This window comes from Ursus arctos, unplaced genomic scaffold (genome assembly GCF_023065955.2).
Source record: "Ursus arctos isolate Adak ecotype North America unplaced genomic scaffold, UrsArc2.0 scaffold_33, whole genome shotgun sequence".
NCBI lineage: Eukaryota > Metazoa > Chordata > Mammalia > Carnivora > Ursidae > Ursus > Ursus arctos.
Genome location: NW_026623019.1, coordinates 32,573,759 through 32,600,443, shown reverse-complemented (window position 1 = coordinate 32,600,443; position 26,685 = coordinate 32,573,759). Strand labels below are relative to the sequence as shown.

General features: G+C 56.3%; 1 long non-coding RNA gene across 3 annotated transcripts in view; it reads left to right on the top strand.

Annotated features, from left to right (window-relative positions):
- LOC123000587 (uncharacterized) overlaps window positions 1–24,637 on the top strand; it is a 37,491-nt gene extending 12,854 nt beyond the window's left edge. For 2 of the 3 annotated variants that reach the window (XR_008956860.1, XR_008956861.1), the window contains exons 4-6: window positions 1,708–1,846; window positions 18,134–18,317; window positions 24,436–24,637. This is a non-coding gene — a long non-coding RNA (uncharacterized LOC123000587). The remainder of the gene's footprint in view (window positions 1–1,707; window positions 1,847–18,133; window positions 18,318–24,435) is intronic. The other variant, XR_008956862.1, reaches the window with a different exon arrangement.
- Window positions 24,638–26,685: the final 2,048 nt, after the last annotated feature.

Here is a 26,685-nt window from a genome sequence, read left to right as displayed (position 1 = left end):
CTGCTCTTTGTTGTGCTTTTGATGTTAGCCGTTCTGACTGGTTTGAGGTATTACCTCATTGTCCTTTGGATTTACATTTTCCTGATGATGGGTGATGGTGAACATCTTTTCACGGGACTCTTGGCCATTTGTATTTCTTCTTTGGAGAAATGTCTGTCCATGTCTTCTGCCTATTTTTTAACTGGATAATTTGTTTTTTTGGAGTCGAGTAGTATCAGTTGTATATGTTTTGGACACTATCCCTTTATTGCATATGATCTTTGCAAATATCTTCTCCCTTTGAGTAGTTTGTCTTATTATTTTTACGTTTTCATTGTTCTTCTGCCATGTGGAAACTTTTTATTTTGCTGTATTCCCAATAGTTTATTTTTTCTTTCATTTCCTTTGCCTCAGGACACAGGCTAGAAAAACGTTGGTATGGTCCATGTGAAGAAGTTACTGTCTTCCCTCCTGTAGGATTTTTATGGATTCAGGTCTCATATTGAGGTCTTGAAACTGTTTTGCGTTTGTCTTTATTGTGTAAGAAAACAGTCTAATTTCATTCTTTTGTGCGTAGCTGTCTAGTTTTCCCAACACCATTTGTTGTAGAGACTGTTCTTTTCCCTTTTGATATCGTTGCTTGCTTTGTGGAAGATTCATGGCCCACATAATTGTGGGTTTCTGTCTGAACTTGTATCCTGTTCCTTTGGTCGCTGTATCTATTTTTGTGCCGTACTGTCTTGTTAGGATGACTGCAGCTTTGTAGTATAACCTGAAATCTGAAATTGTGAGTCCTCCAGCTTTGTTTTTCTTTTCCACATTGCACTGGCTGTTTGGAATCTTTAGTGGTTCCATACAATGTTTAGGATTGTTTATTCGAGGTCTTTTGTTCTTTAATTTAAATTCAGTTAGCCAACTTACGGTACATCATTAGTTTCAGATGTAGTCTTCAATAAATTTTCAGTCATGTGTAACACCCAGTACTCATTGTATCGTGTGACCTCCTTAATGCTACTCACCCAGTTACCCCCCCCCCAAATTCTCCTCCAACAATCATCAGTTTCTTGCGATAGTTAAGAGTCCATCATGGGTTTTCTCCCTCTCTGATGACTTCCCATTCTATTTTCCCTTCCTTCCCCTATGGTCTTCTTCCTTGTTTCTGATATTCCACATAAGAGTGAAAGCATATGATCATTGTCTTTCTTTCATTGACTTATTCCACTCAGCATAATACCCACCAGCTCCACCCAGGTCGGTGTGATGGTAAGTACTCATCCTTTCTGATGGCTGAGTAATATTCCATTATATATATGATCCACATCTTCTTTATCCATTCATCTATCCATGGTCATCTACACTCCTTCCGCAGTGTGTCTATTATGGATATTGCTGCTATGAACACTGTGGTGCATGTGTCCCGTCTTCACTACCTCTGTCTCTTTGGGGTAAATACCCAGTAGTGCAATTGCTGGGACATAGGGTAGCTTTATTTATAACTTCTTGAGGAAACTCCGTACCATTTTCGAGAGTGGCTGTGCCGGCCTGCATTCGTACAGGGCTGTAAGAGGGTTCCCGTTTCTCCACATCCTCTCCAACATGTATAGTTTCATGTCTTCTTATTTTTAGATATTCGGCCTCGCGTAATATGGCATCTATAGGGGTTTAGATTTGCATTTCCCTGAAGCCAAGTGATATGAAGCATTTATGCATGTATCTTTTGGTCACCAGTACGTCATCATCAGTGAAATGACTTCCCATTTTAATCCATCTCAAGACCTAAAGCTGGGTAAGGCACTGAAGCTGGATGATGCCATCGCTTGGAAGTGTGGAGAATTTCAAAAGATCTCCGTGGAGAGCATGTTTAAAGGTCAGTATGAAGCTACTAATTGGTTCTGGGGAGATCTCTCAAAGTGGGGGTTGCCTGGGATGGGCTGAGGGTGGCCCTCCGATTGACATGAGGACACAAGGGCCGGTGAGTGTGAGCCTTGGGGTTTCATCCGGAAGGGCCCACAGAGGTCGGGGTTCACCAGAAGGGGCTCTCAGGGGTGCCCCAATTCTCTTGCCCTGAATGCTCTGTTGTGCCCCAAAATGGTACAGTTTACTGTGGGCTGCAGGCTGAGTCCTACGGTGGGGCTGGAGTGTCTCCAATCCCCTAGAGTGGGGTGCCAGGACCCTGGGGAGGGACCCTTCTGTGCCCAACCTAGGGTAAGGGTTAGGGTCCAGAAGCCTGGCAGGGACAATCTTCAGGCTGTGCAGCGAGCTCTGTGGAGGGCTGAGAGGAGGCCATGGGGGAGGTGAGCATGGGCCTCAGGGTTGGGGCACGGGGGGCTGCCAAAAGTGGGGATGGACTCCGGGGCCTCCCCAAGTTCTCATGCCCTGTAGGCTCCGTAGAGCCCAAGGGGCATGGTTTCCTGTCGGGTGGCAAGCTGAGTCCTGCAGGGGGGGCACAGGTATCCCAATTCCCCGGGGCTGCAGTGTAAGCCTTCTGGTGAGGCCCCCACACTCACAGCCAACCTAGGGCCAGGGTTAGGCCCCAGGGTCCCCGCAGGCCCAATCTCCTGGCTGTATGGCGAGCTACACGAGCTGTGGTGAGGGTGTGGAGAGGGTGAGCGTGGGCCTCAGGGTTGGGGTGCGGGAGGCCGCCGAAGTTCGCTGGTGGCTCAGGAGGCTCCTCCTGGTTCTCCCGCCCTGAATGCTCTATGGCCTCCCAAGGTGCACGGTTTCCTGCGCGGTGGCAGACTGAGTCCTGCTGTGGGGCTCAGGTGTCCCGAATCCCCGCAGCTGTGGCTCCAGGCTCCTGGGCAGGGGCCCCTCCACAGATGAACTAGGGTTAGGGTTGGGGCCCAGGAACCCCGCAGGCCAGATCTGCCCACTATTTGACAAGCTCAGCTGCGGGCTGAGGTGAGGGTGCAGGGTGAGGTGAGCATGGGCTTCAAGGTTGGGTTTAGGGATCGCCGAAGTTCGCCGGGGGCTCTGGGGCACTCCAGGTTCTCCCGTGCTGAATGCTCTACAACCTCCCAAGGGGCACGGTTTCCTGCAGGCTGGCAGGCTTTGTCCTGCAGTGGGGCTCAGGTATCCCCAGTCCCTGGGGCTGCGGCACCGGGCCCCAGGGGAGGGGCCCTACCCAGCCGACCGAGGGTCAGGTCTAGGCCCCAGGAACCCGGCAGGCCTGATCTGCCGGCTCTGCGACAAGCTCGGTGGCAAGCTGAAGGGAAGGCGTGGGGCGGGATGAGCGTGGGCCTCAGGGTTGGTGTGTAGGGGGCTGCCGAGGATCACTGGGGGCTCAGGGGGGCCCTACAAGTTCTCCTGCACGGGATGCTCTGTGGCGCCCCAAGGGGCATGGTTTCCTGAGGGGTGGCAGGAAGATTCCCGTGGTGGGGCTCATGTGTACCCAATCCCCGGGGTTAGGTTACGGATTAGGGTACTGGTTAAGGTTAGTGTATGGGTTATGGTTAGGGTATGGGTGAGTGTAGGGGTTAGTGTTAGGGTAAGGAGAGGGTACAGGGTAGGGTTGGGTTTAGGGGTTACAGGTTAGAGGTTATGGGTTAGGGTACAGATTAGGTTTTAGGATACGGGTTAGGGTTTAGGGTTTGGGTTTAGGGTTAGGGTTAGGGTTGGAGTACGGCTTAGGTTTAGGGTATGGGTTAGGGTTAGGGTACGGGTTAGGGTACGCATTAGGGTACAGTTTAGGGTACGGGTTAGGGTACAGTTTAGGGAAAGTGTTGGTGTACGGAAATGGGTACAGTTTAGGGTACAGGTTAGGGTTAGGGTACGGGTTAGGGTTAGGGTACAGTTTAGGGTTATGGTACAGGTTAGGTTACGGTTTAGGGTTAGGGTTAGGATACAGGTTAGGGATCGGGTTAGGGATAGGTATAGGGTATGGTTTAGGGTTAGGGTATGGGTTAGGGTACGGGTTAGGGTACAGGTTAGGTTTAGGTATGGGTTAGGGTATGGGTTAGTGTCCGGGTTAGGGATAGGGTATGGGTTAGGGTATGGGTTAGTGTACGGGTTAGGGTATGGGTTAAGGTTAAGGTAAGGGTACTGGTTAGGGGTAGGGTACGGGTTACAGTTTAGGGTTTAGGGTTATGGTTAGGGTACGGGTTAGGGTTAGGATACGGATAGGGTTAGGGTACGGGTTATGGTATGAGTTATGGGTTAGGGTCAGGGTTTAGGGTTTAAGGTTAAGGTTATAGTACGGGTTAGGGTACTTGTTAGGGTTATGGTTAGGTTTAGGGTACCGTTTAAGTTACGGGTTAAGGTACAGTTTAAGTTTAGGGTTACGGTACGGGGTAGGGTATGGGTTAGAGTACATGTTAGGGTTATGGTTAGGGTTAAGGTACGGGTTAGGGTTAGGTTTAGGGATAGGTTACGGGTTAGGGGTAGGGCTAGCTGAAGGGATAGGGTTAGGGGTAGGGTTAGGGGTATGGTTGGGGTCGGGGTAGGGTTAGGGTTTAGGGTTAGGGTTTGGTATTTGGGGTTAGTGGTTAAGGTTAGGGTTTAGTGTTTAGGGTTTCGGGATTAGGGTTAGGGGTTAGGGTTTGGGGTTTAGTGTTAATGTTACGGTTTAGGGTTAAGGATTAGGGTTTAGGGTTAGGTTTATGGTAGGGTTAAGGTTAGGGTTAGGATTAGGGGTTAAGGTTTAGGGTTTAAAGTTAGGGGTTAGGATTAGGGTTAGGTTTAGACCCCAGTAGGCCAGCAGGACCGATGCGCCGGCTGTGCGGCGAGCAGAGGAGGGGGCCGAGGTGAGGGCGCTAGCGAGCGGGATTATGGTATCCAGCGTTTTGGCCCATGGGACCTTTGAATGTTGCTAGAGACTCAGAGGGCCCTGCCCGTTCTCCTGCCCTGAATGACCGACGGCGCCCCTAGCGGCCCGCGTGATGGCGGGGTGGCAGTGAGAGTCTGGCACTGCGGTTTGGGGATACCCAATGCCATGCGTTGCAGTGCAAGGCCCCTTGGGAGGGGCCCCTCTGGGGCTGTCCTAGGGTTAGTGTTAGCACCCAGGAGTCCGGCAGGCATGATCCGCCAGCTGTGCGGTAGAGGACGGCCAGGCCGAGGTGAGGGTGCCACGGAGCTGGAGCGTGGGCCCAAGCATTTTGGCGCGGGGGGCCTTGGAAGGTCGCTGGGGTTTGGAAGGCCCTGCCGGTTCTCCCTCCCTGAATGGCCAGTGGCGCCCCTAGCGGCCCGGTGGGTGGCAGGGCGGCATGGTGCGTAAGGCGCTGGGGCTCGTGGGTCCCCAATCCCTGGCGTTGCTGCACCAGTCCCCTTGGGAGGTTCCCCTCGGGGGCCAACCTAGGGTTAGGGTTAGCCCCCAGGAGGCTGGCAGGCCTGATCTGCTGGCTGTGTGAGGAGAGGAGTTGGGGGCCGAGTTGAGGGCGATGGCGAGTGGGAGCTTGGTCCCCAGCACTTTGGCGCCCTGGGCCTTCGAATGTTGCCATGGCTCATAGTGCCCTGCCCATTCTCCTGCCCTGAATAAGCAGCTGCGCACCTAGCGGATCCGTTGGTGGTGGGGCGGAAGGGTGAGTCCCGCACTGCGGCTCCAGAATCCCCAATCCCCAGTGTTGTGGTGCCAGGCCCTTTGGAAGGGGCTCCTCCTGGGCTGACCTAAGGTTAGCGTTAGCTCCCAGGAGGCCGGCAGGCCCAATCCTCTGGCTGGGCAGCGAGAGGTGGGAAGGCCGAGGTAAAGGCCCTGGCAAGCGAGAGCGTGGGCCCCTGCATTTTGGCGCGGGAGGCTTCAAATGTGGCAGGTTTCTCCAGGGCCCTGACTGTTCTACCACCCTGAATGACCGGCAGCGACCCTAGTGGCCCATGTGGCGACAGTGTGGCAGGGTGAGTCCGGCTCTGGGGCTCTGAGTCACCAATCCCAAGCATTGCAGAGCCAGGCCCCTTGGGATGTGCCCCACGGGGTCAACCTAGGATTTCGGTTAGCCCCCAGGAGCATGGCAGGCACTATCCACTGGCTCCAGCAAGCGGAGGGGCGGGCCGAGGTGAGGGCGCTGGGGAGCAGGAGCGTGGGAGCCAACTTTTTTGAGCGGGGGGCCTTCGAAGGTCGCAGGGGAAATGGAAGACCCTGGCAGTTCTCCCACCTGAATGACCCGCGGCGCCTCTAGCGGCCCGGGTGGCGGCAGGGCAACAGGTGAGTCCGGTGCTGGGGCTCGGGGGTCTCCAATCCACCGCGTTGCTGCACCAGGCCCCTTGGGAGGGTGCCCTCGGGGGCTGACCTAGGGTTAGGGTCAGACCGCAGAACGCAAGAAGGCTCAATCCGCCAGCTGTGCGGCGAAAGGAGTGGTGGGTCGAGGTGAGGTCTCTGTGGAGCGGGAGCGTGGGCCCAAGCGTTTTGGCGCGGGGGGCCTTCGAATGTCTTCGGGGACTCGGTGGGCCCTACCCATTCTCCTCCCTGAATGACCGGCGATGCACCTAGCTGCCCTGGTGGCGGCGGGGCGGCCGGGTGAGTCAGGCGCTTTGGCTCTGGTATCTCCAATCCCCAGCGTTGTGGCGCCAGGCCCCTTGGGAGCGGCCCCTCGGGTGCCAACCTAGGGTTAGGTTTAGCCACTAGGAGGCTGGCAGGCCCTATTCACCAGCTGTGTGGATAGCGGAGTGGCGGACTGAGTTGAGGGCGCTGGTGAGCGGGAGCGTGGGCCCGGGCGTTTTGGCACCTGGGGCCTTCGAAGGTCACCGTGTCTCAGAGGGCCCTGTCCTTTCTCCCTCCCTGAATAATGGCAGCACCCCAAGACCCCGGGTGGCAGCTGGGCGGCAAGGTGAGTCCAGCGCTGGTGCTCAGGGGTCCCCAATCCCCGGCGTTGTGGCACCAGGCCCATTGGGAGGGGCCGCTCAGGGGCCAATCTAGGGTTGCGTTTAGCCCCCAGAAGGCCAGTGGACCCAATCAGCAGCTGTGCAACTAGCGGAGGGTTGCCCCTAGTTGAGGGCGCTGGCGAGCCTGAGCATGACCCCAAGCATTTTAGCGCGGGGGGCCTTCGAAGGTCAGCGGTGGCTCGGAGGGCCCTGCCATTTCTCCTACCCTGAATGAATGGCGGCGCCCCTAGGGGCCCGTGTGGGGTGGGGCGGCAGGGTGCATCTTTCGCTGGGGCTTGGGGGATCCCCAATCCCCGGCGTTGCAGCACCAGGCCCCTTAGGAAGGGAACCTCAGGGACCATCCTAGGGTTAGGGTTAGCGCCCAGGAGGCCGGCAGACCAGATCCGCCGGCTGTGCAAGGAGTGGAGGTATGGGCCGAGCTGAGGGCGATGGCGAGCGAGAGCTTGGGCCCCAGCGTTTTGGTGCGCTGGGCCTTGGAATGTTGCCATGGCTTGGAGGGCCTTGCCCCTTCTCCTGCCCTGAATAAACAGCGGCGCCCTAACGGCTCCTTTGGCGGTGGGGCGGGAGGGTGAGTCCCGTGCTGCGGCTAGGGGTCCCCATCCCCAGTGTTGCGACGCCAGGCCCCTTGGGAGGGGCCCCTCGGGGGTCAACCTAGGGTTCGGTTTAGCCCCCAGGAGGCTGGCAGGCCCTATTCGTAACCTGTGTGGAGAGTGAAGTGGCGGACTGAGGTGAGGGCGCTAGTGATTTGGAGCGTGGGCCTGGGCGTTTTGGCGTGGGGGGCCTTCGAAGGTCACCGTGTCTCGGAGGGCCCTGCCCGTTCTCCCGCCCTGAATGAACGGCAGCACCCCAAGCGCCGGGGTGGTGGCTGGGCAGCAGGGTGAGTCACGTGCTAAGGCTCAGGGTCCCCATTCCCCGGTGTTACGGTGCCAGGCCCCTTGGTAGGGGCCCTCGGGGGTCTATCTAGGGTTACGGTTAGCCCCCAGGAAGCCGGTGGAACCGATCAGCGGCTGTCCAGCACGCAGAGGGTTGGGCTGAGGTGAGGGCGCTGGCGAGACCGAGCATGAGCCCAAGTGTTTTAGTGCGGGGGGTCTTCGAAGGTGGGTGGGGACACGGAAGGCTCTGCCCGTTCTCCTGCCCTGAATAACCAGTGGCACCCTTAGCGGCTCCGTTAGCGGTGGGGCGGCAGGGGGAGTCCCGCGCTGCGGCTCGGGGATCCCCAATCCCCAGCGTTGCGGGGCCAGGCCCCTTGGGAGGGTCTCCTTGCAGGCCAACCTAGGGTTAGAGTTAGCACCCAGGAGGCGGCAGGCCCAATCCTCTGGCTGGGCGGCGAGAGGTGCGCGGGCCGAGGTAAAGGCTCTGGCGAGCGGGAGCGTGGGCCCCTGCATTTTGGCGGGAGGCTTCAAATGTCGCCGGTTTCTCCAGGGCCCTGTCCTTTCTCCCGCCCTGAATGACCGGCGGCGCCCCTAGCGGCCTGGGTGGCGACAGTGCGGCAGGGTGAGTCCGGTTCTGGGGCTCTGAGTCACCAATCCCCAGCGTAGCAGAGCCAGGCCCCTTGGGATGTGCCCCACGGGGCCGACCAAGGGTTTTGGTTAGCCCCAGGAGCTTGGCAGGCCCTATCCACCTGCTCTGAATGAAGCGGAGGGGCGGGGGGAGGTGAGGACGCTGGAAGCAGGAGCATGGGAGCCAACGTTTTTGCGCGGGGGGCCTTCGAAGGTCAGCGGGGGCTCCGAGGTCCCTGCCCGTTCTCCTGTCCTGATTGACCGGTGGTCCCCTAGCGGCTTGGGTGGCTGAAGGGCAGCAGGGTGAGTCCGGCACTTGGGCACGGGGTCCCCATCCCCAGCGTTGCGTCACCAGGACCCTTGGGAAGGGCCCCTCGGGGGCCGACCTATGGTGAGGGTTAGACCCCAGGAGCCCCGCAGGCCCGATACATCACATGCGCATCGAGCAGAGAGTTGGGCCGAGGTGAGGGTGCTGGTGAACGTGAGCCAGGGCCCAAGGGTTTTGGTTCGGGGCGCCTTCGAAGGTCGGTGGGGGTTCGGAGGGCCCTCCAGTTCTCCCACCCTGAATGAATGGCGGCGCCCCTAGCGGCCTGTGTGGGGCGGGGCGGCAGCGTGCGTCCTGCGCTGGGGCTTGGGGGTCCGCAATCCCCGGCATTGCGGCGCCAGGCCCCTTTGAAGGGATCCTCAGGGGCCGTCCTAGGGTTAGGGTTAGCGCCCAGGAGGCCGGCAGGCCCGAGTCGCCGGCTGTGCGAGGAGCGGAGGTGCGGGCCGAGTTGAGGGTGCTGGTGAACGTGAGCGTGGGCCCCAGCGTTTTGATTCGGGGCGCCTTCGAGCATAGACGGGGGTTCGGAGGGCCCTGCCCGCTCTCCCACCCTGAATGAACAGCGGCGCCCCTAGCGGCCCGGGTGGGGAGGGGCGACAGGGTGTATCTGTCGCCGGGGCTTGGGAGTCCCCAATCCCCGGCGACGGGGCGCCAGGCCCCTTGGAAGAGGCCCCTTGGGGGCAACCTAGGTTTAGGATTAGCCCCCAGGAGGCCGACAGGCCCTATTCGCCAGCTGTGTGGAGAGTGGAGTGGCGGACGGAGGTGAGGGCGCTGGTGAGTGGGAGGGTGGGTCTGCCGTTTTTGCGCGGGGGGGCCTTCAAAGGTCGCCCTGTCTCGGAGGGCCCTGCCTGTTCTCCCGCCCTGAATGATCGGCAACACCCCAAGCCCCCGGGTGGCGGCTGGGCGGCAGGGTCAGTCAGGTGCTGAGGTTCGGGGTCCCCAATCCCCGACGTTGCTGTGCCAAGCCCCTTGGGAGTGGACCTTTGGGGATCGATCTAGGGTTATGGTTAGCCCCCAGGAGGCCGGTGGACCCGATCAGCGGCTGTGCGGCACACGGAGGGTTGGGACGAGGTGAGGGCACTGGCGAGACTGAGCATGAGCCCAAGCTTTTTAGTGCGGGGGGCCTTCGAAGGTCGGCGGGGCCTCGGAGGGACCTGACCGTTCTCCCGCTCTGAATGACTGGCGGGGCCCCTAGTGGCTCGGGTGGCTGAAGGGCAGTAGGGTGAGTCCAGCACTTGGGCTCGGGTTCCCCATCCCCGGCGTTGCGGCGCCAGGCCACATGGGAAGGGCCCCTCAGGGGGCCGACCTACAGTTAGGCTTAGCCCCCAGGAGGCCGGCAGGCCCGATACGCCACCTGTGCGGCTGAGCGGAGAGTTGGGCCGAGGTGAGGGTGCTGGTGAACATGAGCCTGGGCCCAAGCGTTTCGGTTCGGGGCACCTTCGAAGGTCGGCGGGGGTTCGGAGGGCCCTGGCATTTCTCCCACCCTGAATGAATGGCGGCGCCCCTAGCGGCCCGTGTGAGGCGGGGCGCCAGGTTGCATCCAGCACTGGGTCTTGGGGATCCCCAATCCCCGGCTTTGCGACGCCAGGCCCCTTGGGAAGGGCCCCTCAGGGGCCGACCTATGGTTAGGGTTAGCTCCCAGGAGGCCGGCAGGCCCTGGGCCTTCGAATGTTGCCATGGCTCGAAGGGCCCTGCCCGTTCTCCTGCCCTGAATAACCAGCGGCGCCCTTAGTGGCTCCGTTGGCGGTGGTGCGGCAGGGGGAGTCCCGCGCTGCGGCTCAGGGATCCCCAATCCCCAGCGTTGCGGGGCCAGGCCCCTTGGGAGGGGCTCGTAGGGGGCCGACCTAGGGTTAGACTTAGCACCCATGGGGCGGCAGGCCCAATCCTCTGGTTGGACGGCGAGAGGTGCGTGGGACGAGGTAAAGGCTCTGGCGAGCGGGAGCGTGGGCCCCTGCATTTTGGCAGGAGGCTTCAAATGTCGCCGGTTTCTCCAGGGCCCTGTCCTTTCTCCCACCCTGAATGACCGGCGGCGCCACTAGCGGCCTGGGTGGCGATAGTGTGGCAGGGTGAGTCGGGTTCTGGGGCTCTGAGTCACCAATCCCCAGCGTAGCAGAGCCAGGCCCCTTGGGATGTGCCCCACGGGGCCGACCTAGGGTTTTGGTTAGCCCCAGGAGCTTGGCAGGCCCTATCCACCGGCTCTGAATCAAGCGGAGGGCGGGCCGAGGTGAGGGCGCTGGGAGCAGGAGCATGGGAGCCAACGTTTTTGCGGGGGGGGGGCCTTCGAAAGTCAGCAGGGGCTCGGAGGTCCCTGCCCGTTCTCCTGTCCTGATTGACCGGTGGTCCCCTAGCGGCTTGGGTGGCTGAAGGGCAGCAGGGTGAGTCCGGCACTTGGGCACGGGGTCCCCATCCCCAGCGTTGCGTCGCCAGGACCCTTGGGAAGGGCCCCTCGGGGGCCAACCTATGGTGAGGGTTAGACCCCAGGAGCCCCGCAGGCCCGATACATCACCTGCGCATCGAGCGGAGAGTTGGGCCAAGGTGAGGGTGCTGGTGAACGTGAGCCAGGGCCCAAGCGTTTTGGTTCAGGGGGCCTTCGAAGGTCGGTGGGCGTTCGGAAGGCCCTGCCAGTTCTCCCACGCTGAATGAATGGCGGCGCCCCTAGCGGCCCGTGTGGGGCGGGGCGGCAGCGTGCGTCCGGCGCTGGGGCTTGGGGGTCCGCAATCCCCGGCGTTGCGGCGCCAGGTCCCTTAGGAAGGGATCCTCAGGGGCCATCCTAGGGTTAGGGTTAGCGCCCAGGAGGCCGGCAGGCTCGAGTCGCCAGCTGTGCGAGGAGCGGAGATGCGGGCCGAGTTGAGGGTGCTGGTGAACATGAGCCTCTTCCCAAGCGTTTTGTTTCGTGGCACCTTCAAATGTCGGCAGGGGTTCGGAGGGCCCTGGCAGTTCTCCCACCCTGAATGAATGGCGGTGCCCCTAGCGGCCCGTGTGAGGCGGGGCAGCAGGGTGCATCTGGCGCTGGGGCTTGGGGGTCCCCAGTCCCCGGCTTTGCGACTCCAGGCCTCTTGGGAGGGTCCCCTCGGGTGCCTACCTAGGGTTAGGGATAGCCCCCTGGAGGCTGGCACGCCCTATCACCTGACTGTGAGGCGAGTGGAGGAGTGTGCCGAGGTGAAGGCGCTGGTGAGCGGGAGCATTGGCCCAAGCATTTTGCTGCGGGGGTCCTTCGAAAGTCGCCGGGGACTTGGAGTGCCATGCCCTTTCTCCCGCTCTGAATGACCGGAGGGACCCTAGCGGCTCGGGTGGCTGAAGGGCAGCAGGGTGAGTCCGGCACACTTCCTCGGGGTCCCCATCCTCAGCGTTGCGGTGCCCGGCCACTCGGGAAGGGCCTCTCGGGGGCCGACCTACAGTTAGGGTTAGTCCCCAGGAGGCCGGCAGGCCCGATACACCACCTGTGCGTCGAGCAGCGAGTTGGGCCGAGGTGAGGGTGCTGGTGAACATGAGCCTGGGCCCAAGCATTTTGGTTCGGGGCATCTTCGAAGGTCGGCGGGGGTTCAGAGGGCCCTGCCCGTTCTCCCACCCTGAATGAATGGCGGCGCCCCTAGCGGCCCGTGTGCGGTGGGGCGGCAGGGTGCATCCGGCGCTGGGGCTTGGGGGTCCCCAATCCCCGGCTTTGCAACTCCAGGCCCCTTGAGGCGCCGACCTACAGTTATGGTTAGCCCCCAGGAGGCTGGCAGGCTTGATACACCACATGTGCGGCAAGCGGAGTGGTGGGCCGAGGTGAGGGTGCTGGTGAACATGTGCCTGGGCCGAAGCGTTTTGGTTCGGGGTGCCTTCGAAGGTCAGAGGGAGTTCGGAGGGCCCTGCCAGTTCTCCAACACTGAATGAATGGTGGCGACCCTAGTGGCACGTGTGTTGCGGGGCGGTAGTGTGCATCCGGAGCTGGGTCTCGGGGGTCCCCAATGCCCGGCTTTGTGGCGCCAGGCCCCTTAGGAAGGGACCCTGAGGGGCCGTCCTAGGGTTAGGGTTGGCACCCAGGTGGCCGGCAGGCCCAATCTGCCACCTGTGCGATGGGCGGAGGGGCGGTCCGAGGTGAGGGCACTGGGGAGCGGGAGCGTGGGCACCAGCGGTTTGGTGCGGGGGGCCTTTGAAGTTCGCAGGGGGCTCGGGAGGCCCTGCCCCTTCTTTCACCCTGAATCAATGGTGGCGCCCACAGAGGCCTGGGTGGCGACAGTGCGGCAGCGTGAGTCTGGCTCTGGGGCTCTGAGTCACCAATCCCAAGCGTTGCAGAGCCAGGCCCCTTGGGATGTGCCCCATGGGGCCGACCTAGGGTTTCGGTTAGCCCCCAGGAGCCCGGGAGGCACTATCCACCGGCTCTGAATCAAGCAGAGGAGCAGGCCGAGGTGAGGGCACTGGCGAGCAGGAGCGTGGGAGCCAACTTTTTTGCACGGGGGGCCTTCGAAGGCCGCAGGGGAAATGGAGGGCCCTGCCAGTTCTCCCACCCTGAATGAACCGAAGCACCCCTAGCAGCCTGCGTGACGGCGGGGGCGGCAGGTGAATCCGGCGCTGGGGCTCGGGGGTTACCAATCCACTGCGTTGCGCCGCCAGGCCCCTTGGGAGGGGCCCGTCGGGGGCTGACCTATGGTTAGGGTTAGCCCCCAGGACACTGGCAGCTTCAATCGGCCAGCTGTGCGGCGAATGGAGTGGTGGGTCGAGGTGAGGCCTCTGTCGAGCGGGAGCGTGAGCCCAAGCGTTTTGGCGCCAGGGGCCTTCGAATGTCTCCGGGGACTCACCGGGCCGTGCCCAATCTCCTCCCTGAGTGACCGGCAGCGCCCCCAGCAGCCCAGGTGGTGGCGGGGCGGCAGGGTCAGTCAGGCGCTGCGGCTCGGGTATCCCCAATCCCCAGCGTTGCTGCGCCAGGCCCCTTGGGAGGGCCCCTCGGGGCCAACCTAGTGTTAGGTTTAGCCCCTAGGAGGCCTGAGGCCCTATTCGCCAGCTGTGTGGAGACTGGAGTGGCGGACCGAGGTGAGGGCGCTGGTGAACAGGAGCGTGGGCCCCGTTGTTTTGGCCCGGGGAGCCTTTGAAGGTCTCTGTGTCTTGGATGGCTCTGCCCATTCTCCCACCCTGAATGAACGGCACCACCCCAAGCCCCCGCATGGCGGCTGGGTGGCAGGATGAGTCCAGTGCTGAGGCTTGGGGGTCCCCAATCCCCAGCGTTGCGGCACCAGGCCCCTTGGGAGGGGCTGCTCGGGGTCGATCTAGGGTTTCGGTTAGCCCCCAGAAGGCCAGTGGACCCGATCAGCGGCTGTGCAAAACGCGGAGGGTTGGGCCGAGGTGAGGGCGCTGGCGAGCCTGAGCATGAGCCTATGCGTTTTAGCGCGGGGGGCCTATGAACATCAGCGGATGCTCGGAGGGCCCTAACCATTCTCCTACACTGATTGACCGGTGTGCCCCTAGCGGCTCGGGTGGCTGAAGGGCAGCAGGGTGAGTCTGGCACTTGGGCTCGGTGTCCCTATCCCCAGCATTGCGACGCCAGGCCCCTTGGGAAGGGCCCCTTGGGGGCCGACCTACGGTTAAGGTTAGCCCCCAGGAGACCCGCAGGCCCGATACACCACCTGTGCATCGAGCGGAGAGTTGGGCCGAGTTGAGGATGCTTGTGAACATGAGCCTGGGTCCAAGCGTTTTGGTTCGGGGCGCCTTCGAAGGTCGGAGGGGTTCGGAGTGCCCTGCCCGATCCCCCAACCTGAATGAACGGCTACCCCCCTAGCAGTCTGGGTGTGGAGGGGCGGCAGAGTGCATCCGGCGCTGGGGCTTGGGGGTCCCCAATCCCCAGCGTTGTGGCGCCAGGCCCCTTGGGAAGGGCTCCTCCTGGGCCGGCCTAGGGTTAGAGTTAGCCTCCAGGACGCCAGCAGGCTCAATCCGCCGGCTGTGCGGCTAATGGAAGGGTGGGTCGATGTGAGGTCTCTGTGGAGCGTGCGTGCGGGCCCAAGCGTTTTGGCACCGGGGTCCTTCGAATGTCTCCAGTGACTCGGCGGGCCCTAGCCATTTACCTCCCTGAATGACCGGCGGCGCCTGTAGCGGCCCGGGTGGCAGTGTTGTGGCAGGGTGAGTCTGGCTCTAGGGCTTGGGGTCCCCGATCCCCGGCGTAGCGGCACCAGGACCCTTGGGAGGGGCCCCTGGGGGGCCGACCTAGGGTTAGGGTTAGCCCCCAGGAGGCCGGCAGGCCCTATTCGCAACCTGTGTGGAGAGTGAACTGGCGGATCGAGGTGAGGGTGGTGGTGATTGGGAGCTTGGGCCTGGGCCTTTTGGCGCAGGGTCCTTCGAAGGTCGGTGGGGGTTTGGAGGGCCGTGCCGGTTCTCCCACCCTGAATGACTGGCGGCGCCCCCAGCCGCCCTGGTGGCGGCAGGGTGGCAGCATGAGTCAGGCGCTGCAGCTTGAGTATCTCCAATCCCCAGCGTTGTGGCGCCAGGCCCCTTGGGAGCGGCCCCTCGGGGGCAAACTAGGGTTAGGTTTAGCCCCCAGGAGGCCGGCAGGCCCTATTCGCCAGCTGTGTGGAGAGTGGAGTGGCGGACGGAGGTGAGGGCGCTGGTGAGTGGGAGGGTGGGTCTGCCATTTTTGCGTGGGGGGGGCCTTCGAAGGTCACCGTGTCTCGGAGGGCCCTGCCTGTTCTCCCGCCCTGAATGATCGGCAACACCCCAAGCCCCCGGGTGGCGGCTGGGCGGCAGGGTCAGTCAGGTGCTGAGGTTCGGGGTCCCCAATCCCCGGCGTTGCTGCGCCAAGCCCCTTGGGAGTGGACCTTTGGGGATCGATCTAGGGTTATGGTTAGCCCCCAGGAGGCCGGTGGGCCCGATCAGCAGCTGTGCGGCACGCGGAGGGTTGGGACGAGGTGAGGGCACTGGCGAGACTGAGCATGAGCCCAAGCTTTTTAGTGCGGGGGGCCTTCGAAGGTCGGCGGGGCCTCGGAGGGACCTGACCGTTCTTCCGCTCTGAATGACCAGCGGGGCACCTAGTGGCTCGGGTGGCTGAAGGGCAGCAGGGTGAGTCCAGCACTTGGGCTCGGGGTCCCCATCCCCGGCGTTGTGGCGCCGGGCCACTTGGGAAGGGCCCCTCGGGGGGCCGACCTACAGTTAGGGTTAGCCCCCAGGAGGCCGGCAGGCCAGATACACCACCTGTGCATCGAGCGGAGAGTTGGGCCGAGGTGAGGGTGCTAGTGAACATGCGCCTGGGCCCAAGCGTTTCGGTTCGGGGCACCTTCGAAGGTCGGCGGGGGTTCGGAGGGCCCTGGCAGTTCTCTCACCCTGAATGAATGGCGGCGCCCCTAGCGGCCCGTGTGGGGGGGGCGCCAGGGTGCATACGGCACTGGGTCTTGGGGGTCCCCAATCCCCGGCGTTGCGACACCAGGCCCCTTGGGAAGGACCCCTCGGGGGCCGACCTATGGTTAGGGTTAGCTACCAGGAAGCCGGCAGGCCCTGGGCCTTCGAATGTTGCCATGGCTTGAAGGGCCCTGCCCGTTCTCCTGCCCTGAATAACCAGCGGCGCCCTTAGCGGCTCCGTTGGCGGTGGGGCGGCAGGGGGAGTCCCGCGCTGCGGCTCAGGGATCCCCAATCCCCAGCGTTGCGGGGCCGGCCCCCTTGGGAGGGGCTCGTAGGGGGCTGACCTAGGATTAGAGTTAGCACCCAGGAGGCGGCAGGCCCAATCCTCTGGCTGGGCGGCGAGAGGTGCGCGGGCCGAGGTAAAGGCTCTGGCGAGCAGGAGCGTGGGCCCCTGCATTTTGGCGGGAGGCTTCAAATGTCGCCGGTTTCTCCAGGGCCCTGTCCGTTCTACCGCCCTGAATGACCGGCGGCGCCCCTAGCGGCCTGGGTGGCGACAGTGCGGCAGGGTGAGTCCGGTTCTGGGGCTCTGAGTCACCAATCCCCAGCGTAGCAGAGCCAGGCCCCTTGGGATGTGCCCCACGGGGCCAACCTAGGGTTTTGGTTAGCCCCCAGGAGCCTGGCAGGCCCTATCCACCTGCTCTGAATCAAGCGGAGGGGCGGGCCGAGGTGAGGGCGCTGGGAACAGGAGTAGGGAGCCAACGTTTTTGCACGCGAGGCCTTGGAATGTCAGCACAGGCTCGGAAGTCCCTGCCCGTTCTCCTGTCCTGATTGACCCGTGGTCCCCTAGCGGCTTGGGTGGCTGAAGGGCAGCAGGGTGAGTCTGGCACTTGGGCACGGGGTCCCCATCCCCAGTGTTGCGACGCCAGGCCCCTGGGAAAGGCCCCTCGGGGGCCGACCTATGGTTAGGGTTAGCCCCCAGGAGTCACGCAGGCCCGATACACCACCTGTGCATCGAGAGGACAGTTGGGCCGAAGTGAGGGTGCTGGTGAACATGAACCTGGGACCAAGTGTTTTGGTTCTGGGCGCCTTCGAAGGTTGGCAGGGGTTCGGAGGGCCCTGCCAGTTCTCCCACCCTGAATGAATGGCGGCGCCCCTAGCAGACTGTGTGGGGCGGGGCGGCAGCGTGCATCCGGCGCTGGGTCTTGGGGGTACCCAATCCCCAGCATTGCGGTGCCAGGCCCCTTAGGAAGGGACCCTCAGGGGCCATCCTAATGTTCTAGTTAGCGCCCAGGAGGCCGGCTGGCCCGAGTCGCCAGCTGTGGAAGGAGCAGAGGTGCGGGCCGAGTTGAGGGTGCTGGTGAACATGAGCCTGGGCCCAAGCGTTTTGATTCGGGGCGCCTTCGAAAGTAGGTGGGGGTTCGGAGGGCCCTACCCTTTCTCCTGCCCTGAATGACCGGCGGCGCCCCTAGCGGCCTGGGTGGCGGCCAGGCGGCAGGGTGAGTCCGGCGCTGGGGCTCAGGGGTCCACAATCCCCGGTGTTGCAATGCCAGGCTCCTTGGGAGGGGCACCTCAGGGGCCGACCTAGGGTAAGTGTTAGCCCCCAGGAGTACAGCAGGTCCGTTCCCTCAGCTCTGTGGCACGCGTAGGGGCAGGCCAAGGTGAGGGCGCTGGCGAGAGGGAGTGTGGGCCCAAGCAATTTGGCGCGGGGGGACTTCGAAAGTCGCCGGGGCTTGGAGGGCCCTGCCCTTTCTCTCGCCCTGAAAGACTGGCGGCGCCCCTAGCAGCCCGGGTTGCTGCGGGGCGGAAGGGTGACTCCAGCGCTGGGCTCGGGGTCCCCAATCCCCGGCGTTGTGGCGCCAGGCCCCTTAGGAGAGGCCCCTCGGGGGTCGACCTAGGGTTAGGGTTCGTCCCCAGGAGGCCGGCAAGCCCGGTGCTAAGTGGTTCTGGCAATGTAACAAAAGTGCCATACACTTATCTGTAAGAAATAACAGTGTACAGGAACACTTTTAGCCCTAACATCATCCTTTCTGAATATGGAAGCCAGCCCCAAGGTGGTCGTGGAAGTCTGACGAAAGGGCTAAGCACTTTTCTCTGAGTCACCACACTATACAGGGAAAGACCAATGTACATCATCTTTCACGAGTAGGAAGCATTAATGAAAAGGTTCTGGAATTTCGAGAACTCTGACCCATCCTTATTGTTAATAAACCACCGTATACAGGAAAACACCTTCAACTCTCATCAGCCTCCTCAATCCTGATTCCGATTCAACTTTGGGTGTGTAGGACTAGGGAAATGTCCACATCTTACTGCTAAGAAAGAACGATGTCAGAGTAATGCCCTTCAAGTCACATCAGCCTTCCTGAAGACGGCAGCCGGAATCAACGTGGTTATGTTACCATGAGGTAAGGAAGATGAGCATATAAGTGAGAAACAACAGTGGGCAGGACCTCTCTTCCAACGAACAATATCTTTGCTTAATGTTGAATCCCTATGGTATGTGGTTGTGGCCATTTGTGAGGTCAAAATCTTAAGTGTTTTGTAAAACCTCTTGGTCATTCACAGATGAGACTAAGATAGTTGGGGACTCCTAGGCAGTGATTTGTCCACTGTCAAAAATATGAAAAGATAAAAGAGACAGATGAGGTCTCCTCAGGCATTGTCCTTTATCCTCATCCTCCGTGAGGATAGCCATCTCTGGACAGCTCAGTGGCAGGGTCTCATTCACAGTGGGGGCATCTGTTCCTCACAGACATCAGGCAGGGAAATGGATTTGGTTCTCTGTGCCAGCCCAGCCACAGCTGAGTGTCACAGCACCCTCTCGTGGGCTCAATAAGAGTTTCACTGTCGCCAGGCAGTTCATTGTATTTGATAAACCACTGTGAGAGTTTGCAATTGCCTTCATCTGCAACCTCCTAGAGGCAAATACAGGTCTCTGGTACCATGTGAAGTCATGTGAAGGCATTGTGAGAAAGTGTCCTTTTGCTTAAGAAAAACATGGAGCTGGGGCTTCTGGCTGGCTCAGCCAGTTAAGCATCTGCCTTTGGCTCAGGTTATGATCCCAGGGTTCTGGGATCGAGCCGAGGCTCCCTGCTCAGCAGGAAAGGAGGTAGGGAAATAGCTTAGGACCCACAGAGAATGTGAATAAAGGGGAGTGAAATGGAACTTGGTCTGTGTTTTGCTTTAGGGATTGGAAGTTAGTTTTTTCTCAATTGTGATTGTTCTTGAAACAGAAAAGCTGTATTGGTGTTTTTTTTTTAACTTTAATTTTTTTCTAATACTAATTTTTTATTATGATATGTTAGTCACTATACAGTATTCCCTTAGTTTTTGATGTAGTGTTCCGTGATTCATTATTTGCATATAACACCCAGTGTTCCATGCAATATGTACCTTCCTTAATACCCATCACTGGCCCATCCCAATACCCCACCCCTCTCCCCTCTGAAGCCCTCAGTTTCTTTTCCAGAGTCCATAGTCTCTCCTGGTTCATTCCCCCTTCTGTTTAGGGTCCATTGTCTAAAGGGACAGACAGTGGAAGTTCACCAAATATAAGATCGAAATTTCATTGTTCATTATAGATGCCGCCAAGTAGTTCCCAGACATTTCATTCTACTGTAGTAATTCATTATACCTGTGAAGGTGCACGTGGAAGACAATTGATGCATGTATAGTGGTAATAAAACATGCCCCTCAGTAGTAGAATAATAGAGGATGCATATGTGTAAAATTATTTGACTACAGCTTCCATGCTTTCCCTTTGGTTCCTTATTATCTATGAAATTGGACAATTTTTGTTCTCTAGGCTTAAAACTCATTGTCAAGTATTCAGAGCTTTTCAATGCTGATCTTCTCCTGTAAAAGTTACCAAAAACCTAAAATATGTATGAACTTTAAAAAACGCTATATTGAAAATTACAGCAGGGAAGTTCCATTTTGTGAATATTGTGTCAATGGATCTCTATTTTGACATCAGTGTTCATTAGAAATGATGACATTTCATGTGAGTATAAATATCAATGTGAAAAAGAAAAGGTAGGAAGAACCTTGAATGTTTAAGTAATTGGTGAAATGACATGGGGTGTGTGTGTGTGTGTGTGTGTGTGTGTGTGTGTGTAATTGATTTTCAGTGAATGGTTCAGCTTCTTGTAGGGCCTCCGAGAGAGCCCAGGTGAACCTTTCAATGAGTTGGTATCTGTATTCGGAACATGGGAATCTCTTAGTCCAATAGTCAATCAGGCAAGCTTTGAGGTCTTGAAGAGTTTCAGTCCTCAGAGATGGTGTTGCAGACCCTTGTGAGCAAACCCTAGGGTATGCTCAGAGCCCTCATTAGCTGGTACCAAGGTGTGACGATTTCAGACAGCATTTCCCAAAGAAGTACCTCTTGAGTCTCTGTCCTTGTCAGTTCCCTACACTTCCTTACACTAGTTATGTGATCAGTGTGTTTCAGGATAATCTCCACATGTGATTTTTGCTATTTCCTACTAGTCCTATCTGTTTCTCATCTTCTTCTTTTATGGTAAGGGTTGGGAAGCAACCTGTGTGATGTAGGAAGGGGTGTGGTAGTTGTCTGCCTTCAGAGGACCGAATGATGCCTAGAAATTGTACTGTAGTTTGAGGTCAATTGTCCATCCTCTGAGTGTTAGGAATTCCATCACTTTACTTTGATGCTAGTCTGTTCTTCAAGCTGTCCTCAGAAATAAGGACGTCATCCATCTAGGGAATACTGGTTTGTGTGTATGTTTTCATTTTAGGAAAGGCCTTGCTGTTCCTGAAAATAATACTGTAGAGCACCCTTTTCTGTTCTTATTGGCCATCAGTCAATCTTTTGTGAAGTATTCGTTTATAAATAGACTTTCTATGGTTGATGAGCAGGAATTCTTTATTCACAAGTCTTTGTCAGTGTGTGTATTGCAAATCTTTACTTCCCAGCCTGCGGTTCACTTTTTCATTTTCATATGGTCATAAGATAAGGAGAAATGTCACATTTTTATGAAGTCCCAGTGAATTCTTTTAAATGGTTAGTGCAGCCTATGTCCTACCCCAAGATTGACAGGTTCTAAGTTTTCTTTCAGAAACTGTCCAATGGGAAGCTACAATCCATCTCAAATTTATAAATTGCATTTTTAATTCTAATAGGGTATTTATAGACTGTTTTGGATTTTCTATGTACACAATCATATATTCTGTGAACAGTCACAATTGTCCCCTCAATTCTTATACTTTTTGTTTCTCTTGCCTTCTAACACTGGTAGATTCTCCGATGCCACGTTGAATAGAGCAGCATTGTTTGAAGATTTTAATATACCTTTCTCAGTATATGACAGAAAAAGCAGACAAAACATTGGTAACATATGTGACCTAATGGACATATAGGGAACATTCCATAATAAGTGCAGAATACATTATTTTCAAGTGGTCATACACTCTTTACCCAAATAGATGATAGGTGGGGCCACGAATCAAGTCTACAAATGTTAAACCCTGAAATTAACTAGATTCTATTCTTAGACCACAGGGGAATTGAGCCACAGTCGTAGCGAAAAGAAAACCAGGAAGTCTTCAATGTTTAAAAATTAAATGGAACTTTGCTACATATCCTAAAGGTCAGAGAGGGAATCTCAATGGAAATTCTGAACCTTTTCTACATGAGGGCTCACACACAATGGCACTTTCTATGTGAAGAGCATTATAATAACCTAGACAGCAGTTGAGCCTTAAGTCAGAGTTCTGCCTGCCCCAGCCACACCTGGCAGCCTTGGCCTGTGGTCCCCCTCAGCTGTCCTTTCTGGTGGCCCTGAGCTAAGAGGGTCACCATGGCCATATGGAAATGGGAAGCTCTCCACTCATAGTGATGACGGTGCCCCCTCCCCAGCTGCCCTTTCTGGTGGCTCTGAGCTAAGGGGGTCAAAATGGCCGTATGGAAATTAGAAGCTCCCCACTCTTAGTGATGACGTTGCTATCGTATCGTCTTCACCAGTCCAACAACATGATTTCTGAGTGAAATATGACACAAGAGCGACTTCTTGGCCTTCCTTCAGGTTTGAAAATCATCTGGTGAGTCATCTATTACGAAAATGGATTCAGCATGTGTTCTTTCTTCTGGAAAAGAAATAGACCCAATAGCAATTATGGCTTCCTGATCACCTGTTCCTAAGAGACATCATACTGGCTCTTTGTAGCATTCTGCCTCTTAAACTTCTCAACTAGGGTGTAGTTATTTTTAGGCACATTTTCAGGTGGTTAGACAGGGACTCAGATGATATGAGTCACAGAGGATTTTAGTGTCAGAAACCTAAGTGGGATCCCCAAATTGACTCCAAATCGCTTGTTGTTCCATACAGTTTACTATTTCCCTCTTATCTCTGGTCTTCTCGATCTGGAAACCTATCAAGTATCAGGATTTTCTTGTCATGTGGACAACTGGAACAAATTCAGTGGGCCTTTTCACCTCTGCCCATGGTGATCATTAAGATCATTATCTCAGGGGAGGACCTGTGTGTAAGATACTCAAAGATCCTTAGGAATACAGACAGTATAATATTTTTCTGGTATTAAAGTTACTGAAACCAACTGTCTTTTTTAGTTGATTCAGGCTCTGGAATGTTCAGAGGGTGCTCTAAAACAGGTCTCAAATAGTATTTAAAAACACTCAGCTCAGCCTCTTCTACAACGTGAGCCAATGCTTATAAACATGGCTAAAATATTGCCTTACCTACGTTGACTTCCAGCCATCGTAGTGTTTATATGGTATGACTGTGACTTACATTAGTCAACATTTGCAGAGAAAGAACTTAGTGCATCCAGGGGGCACTTCATGTTGAAATTAGTTTGTGACAACGAGCTACTGTGTTTTATTCTGCAGTCCAAGGGAATGGTGCCAGACATCTCTAAGGTGTCTAGCAGTTCCACAATTCTGATTTTAAGTGGTCTGTGTGCTTCAGCGATTTGGGCAGGAGAAGGGCAGGAGTCCAGAGACTGTGAACACTTCTGTTACCTGTGCTGACCATGGAGCAGGTAGCCTTCTGTGGGCATCATTTTGATTTCTTGGTACTCTTGTGAAAGGTGCTTTTGTCTCACATTCCTCCATTTAGTAGTAATTATAATGATGAAAGTAATTTTTATCTTATATTATCTGTGGTCCCTGATCCTGGGATCCCAGGGAAGCTATCCTTTAACATTTTACCCGGCTCAAAATGATTGGGCAAAAACTCAAAGCATGGGCCCTATTTCTGCCCCAAGCACATGTTGTACATCTGCTTCGAGAAGAAAACAACCAAAAATGCCAAGATGAAGATAAGAAAAAATAAAGAACCTCTTTGGCTCCCATAAGATTAAATTCATACTGACATGTACATACTGAAAATGCATGAAATCATTGCATTTCCTAAAGCCCAAGCCTTGGAGGGTCTGAGAGCCACTGACCTTGCCCAGAACCAGGCACACCCCAGCAGGGAGGGCCGGTGCAGAAAGGGAAGGGGCAGGACTCTGAGGGTGGTCTGCAGCTAGAGGGGTCCCTGGAAGGGGCCAGGTGTGTGGGGGGGCCCCGGCCCACGACCCAACCCATGCCTGTGCCGGGTGTTGGGTAGAGGAGGCGCCTCTTGGGCCCCCTGCACTTTCAGGGTTCCAGGGGCTTGAGGGCGGGTTGCCCAGCATCCAAGGGGCTCAGGCACCAACCTCCCCAACCATTCACCGCTTGGGGGTGGAGCTATGTCTCTGTGGGCAGTCCCAGGTTTGCAGTGGGTTGCAGACTTGGGGCAGAAGAAGGGGCACTGAGAGAGAGAGAGAGTTGCCCTGTGGAGATCCCTGCTGGTGAGTGAGCAGCGTGCACTGGGGTGGGGGTCCGGGGGTAGGGTGCGCCCCAGGTGGGAGGCAGGGTTCTGGAAGGGCACGTGGAGAGGGTTCATTGTGGGGACTCAGGTGAGTTTTCTTTTTCCCTTTAAAGTATCTTCTGCCCCATGTCCTCAACTGACCTTATTCCCCATACCCGTGAACTCCAGGGTGCCCACTCACCTGAGCTTTTGTGGGATGGGTTGCAGAATTTCAGGGTTTCCCCTGTTCCCCTGGAAGAGTGCGGGTAAAGACCTCACAGAATCCCCACCTTCAGTTCTCTGACACAGTGCAGGCGATTCATCTTGAGCAGTACCCCGAGTTCAGCAAGGTGTGCCCTGCTCCCCCAGGCACATGTGTGGCAGTAGCAAGCCCCAGAGCCGCCCCCCAACTTCAGCATTATGCCCCGTGTGCCCCCGGGTTAGTGGTAATTGGCTACTAGAATCATGCAGGAAAATCCTCCAGGTGGGGGCCTGGAGGTGGGCATAAACCAGACCCCACTCTAGTTGCATTGAGAATAGACGAATTGAGGGTTTCTTTAGAAGAGTAAGTCTGCTTTCCAGAAAAGGCAAGGTCATTGGTCTATTGAGAGTGAAGATAATTACTGCTAAACAACAAGTATGTGTTGCCCCTTCACCCAGAAACCGAAGCAGGTGTGCAGGCTTTAGGTCAGAGGTGCTTTCTTCTCCACAGGTGACAGCACTTCTCTGCTCTGGCTCCAAGACACCCGAGGTTTTGAACATCAGCATCGGAGTCAGCGAGGCAGCTTGTCACAGGATGCCAGTGTTCAGAGAAAGCACAGGTATGTTTGGCAAAATGTCCTAACTATGTCAGGGCTGGAGGAAAAAACCTCTCATTATCCCAAAACTTCCTGGGCTTTTCTCTTTTCTCTAGTTGAGCCACAAAGTAAAATTGAAGTAGCTGTCAGCATTCTGGATTTGGTGCAAGAATTACTTAGTTTCCCTGCAGGTAGAACTTGCAGGGGATCACAACATCTCTGTCCATTTATTGCTTACAAATGTATTTTGACCATCTGTTTCCTAAGAACCCTCTTTTATTAGAAAGGGAAGGTGAGATTCACTCTGTGCCTGTTTGTAACATCTAATTTGCTCCTTCATCTAACAGTGTTTATTCAATTGGGCCTAAGATATGGTTGAGTGGCCAGCATCTAGAGTTAGATGGCTTTTTTTCATCTGATACAGACTTGGATGATGTCATTTGACAAAGGTGATGTTTCATCATTGCTTAGTTTATTCATCAGAAGAGTTAAAATTAGGGTGGAGGGAAAATTGAAAATTATCCAAAGCGGCCTGTTCCTGTTTAAAAGTTGAGTTTGACTTTCTAGTTTTACTAAACATATTATCTCGATATTTTGAGGAGCCATATTCTCTCTGTAGTTTCTTTGGTGGTGGAGTCAGAAGGAGAGTCTGGGAATTCTTTTGGATAGTGGCATGCTGGTGGCTTCAAAGGGCTTGGCGTCAGGAGCCTTGGGGTGAAGTCTGCAACTGCTTGCCTGACCCTGGGTACATCTCTCACAGGTTTGTTTCCTCTTATGATATTGCAAGCAGATAATGTTCTGCTTAAAGGGGAACCCTCCCATCCTGTTGGTGGCAATGCAAAGTGGTGAGCAAGTCTGGGAAACAGTGTGGGGGTTCCTTAAAAAGTTAAACATTGAACAACCCCATGATCCAGCAATTGCTCTCCTAGGTATTTACCCAAAGGATATTAAAATGCGGATCCAAAGGGGTACATGCACCATGATGTTTATAGCAGTAATGTCCACAGTAGCCAAACTATGGAGACAATCCCAACGTCCATGCACTGATGAATGGATAAAGCAGATGTGGGATACATATGTATAATGGAATATGACCCAGCTTCAAAAAGAATGGAATCTTACCATTTGCAAGAATGTGGATGGATCTAGAGTGTATTAAGCTAAGGAAAATGAGTGAGGAAAGACAAGTATCCTACGCTCTCACGCTTGTGGAATTTCAGAAAGAAAACATATGAACAGAGTTGAGGAGTGATGAGAGAGGCAAACAAGGAAATAGACTCAACCTTGGAGAACAAACTGAGTGTTGCTGCAGGACAGGGACATGGGGGGAAGAGTTAAATGTGTGAGAGGTATTAAAGAGGGCACTTGTGATGAGCACCGAGTTCTGTATGGAGGTGAGGAATCACTAAATCCTACCCCTGAAGTGAATATTCCATGGCATCTGAACTAACTGGAATTTAAGAAAAAGAAGAAAGGAAAAAGTGTTCTGCTTCATGAAGAGTGAGGTAAAATTGTAGTGATTTGGGCTGTACTATTCTATAGATGAGAGTCATAAAACACCCTGTTGTAGGATACACTAGTTTCTTATCACATAAGGAGTCCTCAGAAAGCTTCAATGAAAGATTCAGATCTCAGAGCATGTTCATGTTCCACTGATATGTTACAGTTTGCACAGGTAGGAAGGAAGGTGGAGAGAAAGGCAGCAGAAGGGGAAAGTAGGTGTGAACCTTTCATTTGTTAGCATTATAGCTTTCTCATGAAAGCCTTGCGCCAGTGTGATTTTGGAAACAGAGGGGGAATCCGGGAGCTTTGCAGGAGACAGGGGAGTTCCAGGTCTGGGTAAAGCTGACAGGGGTCCCAGATGAGAGCTGAATGCATTCTGCAGCAGGGTGTGGGCAGAGTGGGCTCCAGGGCTGGCTGTGGGTCTCCTGGGTGAGAGTTGTGACAGGTGAGGGCTGTGTGCAAGTTCCTGGCTGCGGACAAGTGAGGCACAGGCGGAGAGCTGGCAGAGAACCTTCTTCTGGGCCACCAGCCTCACCCAACACACAGCCTCATCTTCTGTCCCTGTCACTCCAATTCAGATTTCTCCGAAGATGAGTGAGAACACATCAAGAGCATTCTGAACAGAAGGCTCTGGGGCAGTAGAATTTCAGGTATGTCCAGGA